At 35.5% G+C, this 8,686-nt stretch overlaps 1 long non-coding RNA gene across 1 annotated transcript; it reads left to right on the forward strand.

Annotated features, from left to right (window-relative positions):
• Nucleotides 1–311: 311 nt before the first annotated feature.
• On the forward strand, nt 312–796 carry LOC141426171 (uncharacterized). Its single transcript, XR_012451201.1, has 2 exons — nt 312–381; nt 483–796. It is a non-coding gene; the product is annotated as an uncharacterized lncRNA (long non-coding RNA).
• Nucleotides 797–8,686: the final 7,890 nt, after the last annotated feature.

Below are 8,686 nucleotides of genomic sequence, written 5' to 3' on the forward strand. Positions count from 1 at the left end.
TGGCAATGCGACGACGTGAGAACGGAAACGGACCTGATAGATTCCATAGAAAAGGTAATAAAAAGTCACGTCATTGTCTAATTTATGTTAATAAAAGGTTTTTCCACAGCAAGGATCGCTAACTGAACGAAACATAAAATTTAAAAACGTTCATTTAGGAGTGAAAGGGACGGAAAGTGATGGCTGTCTCAAGCCGAATGAACTTTATGGTTTGACTGAAAACTTTTTACAAGTTCACCCGAGAAGTTCTGTGTCGACGGTTAGAAAAAAATTGACACGACCAATGATTGACAATGTCATTCAAATGTAGACATTGTAAATTTATTTTTTGCGATTGAATTTTATAATTATAGGTAATTGAATTAAAAGTTTTTTGAGTAGGTAGGAAATTAATGATATAATGAATTTATATGACTAATGCGTGTTGTAATATTACTATGTGACTAATATATGTTTTTTTTCGTGTGTTTTCATATTGGGAGATCAATTAATTAAATGCAGAAATGAGATGGCAATCTGCAGCAGCCATGCAGTGGCTGATGAAAACTGATGGCAGCTCCCAGCTGCTCTTGTCAAAACTGATGTCTGACGACATCGCTGGAAAACCAAACAGATAACTTTTATTTACATAGTGAACTTAATATAATTGTTTACATATTCAACTTCACGAATATGAGATTGCCTGTTCATACATCTCCCAATGTGAACTGTAATCATGTATGATGTGAATTTCTATATATAAAGAATGAGGTAGTTTTAGTTTATCTCAGCATGTGGGAGTACTTCATACCTTCATGTGTTCAATATGCCCAGAAATATGTGGTGTTAATTGATGGTGTATTTAATGATTGATTTTCTGTGCCTTTCAATAGTTTTCAAGCAACAGAAGTTCACACAGCCAACTGGGATCGCCGATGAAGCTTGCCCAGGGGTCCACACTTGGATCCATGGCTGTGAAATAATAAAAAGATGGAAACCCAGCGGCTATTGCTGTCGTTGTGGAACGGCAACTCCGCTAGGGGGTGCTGAGGAACCTTCATCACCTGATGAAGGATGATGGGCATGAAGCAAGAATGACGTGCCGGGTTGCACAGGCAATGTCACGCGTCTTTAGTAGCTAGGCTTTTTACTGAAAAGGCGCCGTACCTTTTTTGTTTCGGGGTTTTTGGGCGGCGAAGCCCCATCCTTGATTTGAAAATTTTGAAATATATAAACCTATTTATGATTGTAGTAACATAGACTAGAGTTTCATGAAAAGGATGTGACTAGTCTTTAGCAAAGACCCTTTTCTGTCTGTAATGTCCCCGTTAGGTAGGGCCGTAGATTAGGTCCCCACCTCTGTGAGGAAGGAGGGATATGTAGGAACTAGGCTGTATACCGCTGGCAGGTGGTAAAACTGACCACTTGGCAGGTTAGATTGACAGCGGATATTACATGCCGGAAAGCAGATTGCTCCCGATAGCCTAAGCGGCTGGTGCTATGCTATGTAAATGTATTTTTAAGCTCTGAAATAAATCCAAATGATTGAAGAAGTTGTTTATTTTGAACTAAGTTTAAAGTCACGCGCGTTGATCCCCAGTACCTAAGCTCTTACCTAGTTACAGTCCCCACAGTACCAACTTTTTTATTTTTATTAGACTGGATGGCAAACGAGCATGTGGGTCTCCTGATGGTAAGAGATCACCACCGCCCATAAATATCTACAAGCCCAGGGGTAATGCAGATGCGTTGCCAACCTAGAGGCCTAAGATGGGATACCTCAAGTGCCAGTAATTTAACTACTACTACTACTACTACTACTACTACTACTACTACTTTGTAACTTGTCAAGATATTAATATTATTATGAATGTTTTATGATACGGACAAAGTAATGAACATGCATTCTTCAAGAGATTTCCATTACATACTTATTGTTATTTTATTATTGAGTGGGATAAAGAATTCAACGAATTAAAAATTCCCTTTAATTCCAGATGGGATCCAAAGCGGCGCATCACGCCGAACGAAGCCTCCCGGCACGAGTTCGTGACGGGCTGTCCCCTGGGCTCGACCCCGAGCGGGGTGCTGGCGCTGCCCCGGCTGGCGCCGCCGCGCCCGGGCCGCAGCGCGCTTCTGCACAGCCAGTCGGCCGGCGACGTCGCCGCCATGCTGGGCCGCGCGTGACCTGATGCCTGACTCAGGGTCGGCTCCGGCGGGCTGGTTAAGCTGTAAGCAGGACAAGAGGGCTACGGTGACAACTTGTACAAGGCAACTACAGTTTAGTAAGCGAGAGCCGTAATTAAAAATACCTATATGCCAAACTGAAGTTGTAACTAAACTGAGAAAATTCTAATGGAATTTACAATTTTGAGTTCCGTTTTATTTAGTACCCACAATATTGGTGCGGTACACCTATTTAACCGCTGTTTTTGAAAATCAGCATTGTCACCAACATTATATAAATCTCACTCCCGTCAGAGAGAGAGGCTAGGAATTAATTGCTTTGCAAGTAAATCCAGGTTTTCTCACAATATTTAACGAACGAAATGTATGTTAACTCCAGAATTTGAGGGATTTTCTTTTTGACTTTTCTATCCTTATTTCGTGATGCAAGAACATTAAGCGCACGGCATGTTCTTGTATGATACCGAAAGTCTAGCTGTAGCTCGTGGAAATTGTCTCCGTAGTGCTCAAAAGCGAAATATTTAGATGTGTAGTTTTAATAATTCCGAGTTAGAGCCAGCTGCTGCTAGGTGTATATGTTTTCCTGTAAACTCATTTAAATAATGATCCGATCTAGCCCCCATATTCATGTTTATGTTAAAAAAATAGTACAAGCTTGACTGTACGCGCATTGTGATCCAATCTACATATGTAACCCAATAACAAGTCAATCCGACCACTGGAAGTAGATCAAAATGAACTTACAAGATTTTAAGACAAACAAACAAATATACCTACGAAGTAAAGTTAAATAAAAGCTTTTAAATAATATGCATGTTGTATCAAAATGTAGATATGCTTTGCTTGTGTCTAAAAAAAAGTATCTGAATGGTAGATAAAGGCAAGGCAATGACAAACGTTTATGAATAAGGGGATTGGATTTGAAATAGATTTATTTAAAAAAATATTTTCGTTTTAGATGACAAACTTATTAATAGGATTTCGATACATTACTATTTAGTATAAGTTGTTATTATAAGAGCAAGGACAATTTTTTAAACTTCATTACGATACGTGTTGTTGAAATGTTTATAGTTTTTTAATATATCGATATATAGTTTTTTTTACCCGAGATAACCTAGCAGCAAGTAGCTTCCTACGAGTATTAAACTTAAGATGCTCATTCGTTTTTAGGATAATATTACTTATAGCAACTGATTCTCTTATATCATGTAACCTACCTTGTTATATTGATTTTAACAAATTTTAGTTTTTTTACCATTGAGAATGACACTGCATGTAACAGTTCAATGTAGTTGACAGGTGGCGATCTCATTAGTTTTAAGTTTAAATTTGCGAGTGACTTAAGTTTCTTCTTGCTAGTAACCCAACTAAAGTATAAACGAGGCCTACTCAAGTCTAGTCATATCGTTAACATTATCGCGCGGATGCCAATCTAGTCGAAATAGTCGAAATGTGTAGTTTATTTCGATAATTACGTAAAATAAGACTGCGACAGCTCCAATATGTTTAAGTGTTTTAATTATTTTAAACGAGGTTATTACCTACTAGTTAGTTCATTTTGGGTGGAGTTAAAAAAGTTGATCACGTTAACTAGTGGCACAGTGGCATACTGACTTAATGGCACAGTACCCGCATAATTAATTGAATGGTTATTGATCTTTCGCTAGCCGGAACGATATATGCTGTTTTTTAACTATCGATGTTAATATCAAACCTTTTTTTCATACTTACCTTTTTGGAAATAAAACATTTTATGCAAAACGCAAAACTCGACAGTTCAAAAAGACGACCAATACATACAACAATTAATAAACAGATGTAAGTAGTGCAAGAGGCAACTAAAAAAGGTAATAAGTAACTACCTATACATACGAGTATTCATGGGGGGTATATCCCACTAATACAAATAATCATCCCCTTTATCACATCGACATTGGTCAGACCATCGACGTAGATCGAGCAATGCACAGCGCATGAGATGCAAATATTGCAGCGCATTGCAAAACTTCTATCACAACTTAAATGGCGAAATTGTAAAAGGTGCAGTTGCAGCTGACCTAAAATATGATCCAGTTCTGATAATTAAACGGAAGCGAGTGAATTGAGACATTTTAAGTGACTGTATCTGATCTGATGCTAAACATAACAGAAGCCTGAGATGTCCCTTTTGATGGATCTGATCACAGATATAGATTACACTCTAGATGTAATCATATCTGTGGATCTGATACAATTCATATTACGTAATCGTCATTTCGAAAACAAAATTAGCCGGGGCTGAACAAGAACAGACTGAGCAGAGCAAATTCGTTTTGAATAAATAAATATATAAATATCACGGGACAATTCACACCAATTAACCTAGTCCCAAAGTAAGCTTAGCAAAGCTTGTGTTATGGGTACTAAGCAACGGATAAATATAATTATATAGATAGATACATACTTAAATACATATTAAACACCCAAGAACAAACATTCGTATTTTTCATACAAATATCTGCCCCGGCGCGGGAATCGAACCCGGGACCTCAAGCTTCGTAGTCAGGTTCTCTAACCACTAGGCCATCTGGTCGTCTAATAAATAAATAAATAAATAAATATTTTACTCAAAGTCCAGACAATTCCTAGCAAGAAGCTGATGCTGTCAAAGCGATGAGAAACTGGAAGAAAGCATTGGGAAGGTCAAAGTTTCAGTGCAAAATATAGAGGCCAAAATTTAAGAAGGTGTATGATACAGTTGTCTAAAGTGGCTATTTAAATAGCTTATGATTGTGGGTTCTTCTACCATTATTGGAACTACCTACCTACTGTGTAGGTATAAAGACATGGACTGTACTTTTAAAATAAACATTGAATAAGACGTCAAACACGCTTGATTAGTTGGAAGCCTGACTTGAGTAGTTACAACCCCATACCTACACGCAATGTATTACGGTACGTAACCTCTGACACGCAAAATAAACTATCGTGCCCGCGCATGCGTAACTAGTAACCGCCTTTTTAGAAAAAAAAAGCATATATCATCTCATTTATGTAACCGTTTCGTAATTTACTTACGCTGCTTTGACCGAAAGAGGTCAAACGGAGTTTTGAAAATAAAACAAGTCATTATGCGGTGTGGCCGGCGATTTTCTTTTACTTGGCTAATATCAATTTATGAAGCAAATTCCAGTTTGCACCTATTGACCATGACTGTTTGTTTCCATGATGCAATGGATTATCATTGTAATGAATAAATTAAAGTTGAATAAATAGCGAACTTACAACTGAACAAAATTAAATAATAACACGTGTAAGAAAAAGATGATTAAGTAGGTATACAAGCCAAAACAATTCGAAAATTAATAGATAGCAATACTTTTAAAGGCTTCAGTTCCTTTCCAAAATACAAAATTGAACATACTCGTAGTAAAATATGTATCGAAATTAAGTTCTTTAAACCTGCTAGTATTTTTCAAAATGTTTTTAATGAGTAAACCGCAACTTTGACTTCTTTTGTTCACGGTCAAAATAAACCAATGTCGTAGTTAGTCACTTTGCAACTTTAGCCACATAATATACTTAATTAAAGTTGAAAGTACCGGTTTTTGAACAAAGAAAAAAAAGTGCCCAAATAATATAGTTCAGCATCGGCAATATGAGTTGTCAAAAGAAAAAAAAGCAATCATGGTTTCCGTAAAAAGACGGAACGTTATTTGGACTTAGCGTAGCGAGTGTTTTGGACACAGTGCAACATGATTGATTGGTTTAAAAGCAATTAAAACACCGTCTAGATGAAATTTAACTGCTGCTCGTGCCAAATTGAACTTTACTTATTTATTTTTGCGTGCGATTCACTCATTCACAACGTAAGTAGTTTATTTTATAAGTTTAAACCTGAAAACACAACAAACTTGAAACTAAATAGGTTTACAAAGTTTAGTTATGAAGCGAAACTAGATTATTGCGTGTTTCGTATTTAAATTTAATTTTGTATTAATAAAGAAGTCAGATGGAGAGTCAGGTGGATGGAGTGGCCACTGATCAGTTCCCTCTAGATTTATACGTTATCCTTTACTAATATTATAAATGCGAAAGTAACGCTGTTTGTCTATCTGTTACTTCTTCGCACTTAAACCGCTGAACAGCTTTAGGCAATCGGTCATTCCCATTTTATTGTGCATCTGTCTAATTACCATACCTTTTTTTTCATCCAAAAGCGTCGCAGCACAGACTGAGTGCACATCTAGAAAAATTATGGCTGCCATTTACATTATCTGTGCGTGCACTCAAGTCTAAATACCGTGTCGCTAGTGCAGGATAAAAGCGGTAGATGCATAGTAAAATGAAAATGGCCGAAATGTGGTATGGAAATACTTTCAAACTCTGGGAAGGATATAGCATAGTTTTTATCCCAGAAAATTGCATAATGTTCCCGCGGGATAGCGATAAACGAACTCATCGCAGACAAAGTCGCGGGCAACAGCTATTATGTTTGTAAAACTCGACTGAATCACAGTACAACCAGGTATACGTCCAGTACCATATCAGTACGTGGCACACTCATACAAGTAGTTTATCTGTACGTACTCGTACATATAGCGTAATGGTACAAATTGTTTTCTTTTACATTACCATCGATATGATGTAAATACAACGGCAACGATAAAACTTGAGGCGACATTGCAATACATACACGACATTCCCAAGAGCTATATTGTTATTGTTGTACTTATTCCACAATTATTATACACGAATATATTTAAATTGTTTAAACGTGTTGATTTAAGTTATTCTCAAATTATAAGTAAGTTTATTATATCAACTTCCATTTATTTAGGTCCTAATAAATTAGAATAATAAACAAAATCGGGTAATTAGATATTTATTATAGTCAATGTGATGTGTAGACTTTAGCGAAATCCAGTTAGTAGGGGACTAGATAATGTGATAATTATTAAGATATATTGTACAGTGTTTAAAACATTTTGAGCTTCTATCTATTTACTCCTTTTATAAATCGGGAAATTTGCAGTTCGCAAGTTGTTTCATTCATTATTGTGTGTGAACATTAAATGCCCTTTTATGGTAATTTATATTCGATGAATTTTGCGATGGTGATAGCTGCATGTAAGAGGTCATAAGATGTTGTCATCTAGAGAAATATCCCTACTGGAAGTATTTTCTTTTGTAATATCATAAGTTCATAACGCTATGAGATGTCTATATTACGTCCACGAAACGAATTTAGATAATTCAAAAATAATTTAGTTGCTATCCTCATTTGGCTTTGCTTGTCTTGCCTAGCTATATTTAACAACTATTATATTTTCTAGTTTTATTAAAAAAAAAACCGTCTTATCTAATCGTCTTAATAATGCAAAATTGCTTTTAATTTCACGGGCTAGAGTTCAAAAATGAAGACTAAAAATACGGACCTAAGCATGACCAAAACCTTGGTATGTTCGTTAATCGTATCCTTAGATAGTTAATAATATGCGACGCTTCGTGTTTGTATTGTACACTTAAATCAATTTTATCACCTTTCAGTGTATTTTCAGTCCCAGTATACGTTTGAGTGAGAAATATCTTCATTGTATCTCGCTCTAACATATAGCGGCGTCTTAAAGGTATAGAATTGACAAATTATCCATTTTCAACTTTTACACTTTGCAAGACCAAAAATTTAATGTTAAAACTAGCTGGTGACTTTTTGATCTATCCGAAGCTTTCTACCTTTTTCTAGATGTTATTCATATTCTTATATAGAAAAAATTGAGAAGTTTGACTAAAAAATGGTTGATTTTTCTGATGATACCGACGTAAAACGTCTATGTTGACACGAATCTGTGTTACATGACGTAATGTTACAACTTATAATCTATCTCTAATTTTACCGAAAGCAATTTCCATTTTCTAGTCAAGCATCAATTACGTGGTAAGACAAATACGGTACCTACTTAAGAAACTTCAATATCAGTAATCCATAGAAATTTAGGGTAGAATTTGTTACTCATAGGAAATGGTCTAGCATGTAAATATTTATTAGTAGAATACTTAGGCCAAGCCAAACTGAATTGACATAAGATATATACTAGTTACTTATTTGTGGGAGGGTAGCGATAGACAATGGTTGTTAATATATTGTACTTTATAATCATATGTGTTGTAATTTGTTTTGAGTCATTACAATGTATTGATTAAAGATCTTCCAAAGTATATTTGGTTTTATTTGTTTCAATTTTGCAAAAAGGTCATGTGATTGTTTCTTCTTTAATTAATAACTTAATGTCTCTCGTGATATGTTTTTTACATAAATGTAAAAACACAAAACTCGCAATCATATTCGTATTTTTTCGTCACTAAAAAAATAAAAATAAAAAATAATTATAATGTAATACATAAGTGAAGACAACGGAATTGATCGAAGATCTAAAGTGGAATATTTTTATCTAAACCTAGTCGAATGGGCCAACGTCACCGTCGAACACTCCTTTAAGCACAAGAAGGTGACCTGTTTTGAAGAAAATTAATCCTT

Source organism: Choristoneura fumiferana, chromosome 3, assembly GCF_025370935.1.
Source record: "Choristoneura fumiferana chromosome 3, NRCan_CFum_1, whole genome shotgun sequence".
Classification (NCBI taxonomy): Eukaryota; Metazoa; Arthropoda; class Insecta; order Lepidoptera; family Tortricidae; genus Choristoneura; species Choristoneura fumiferana.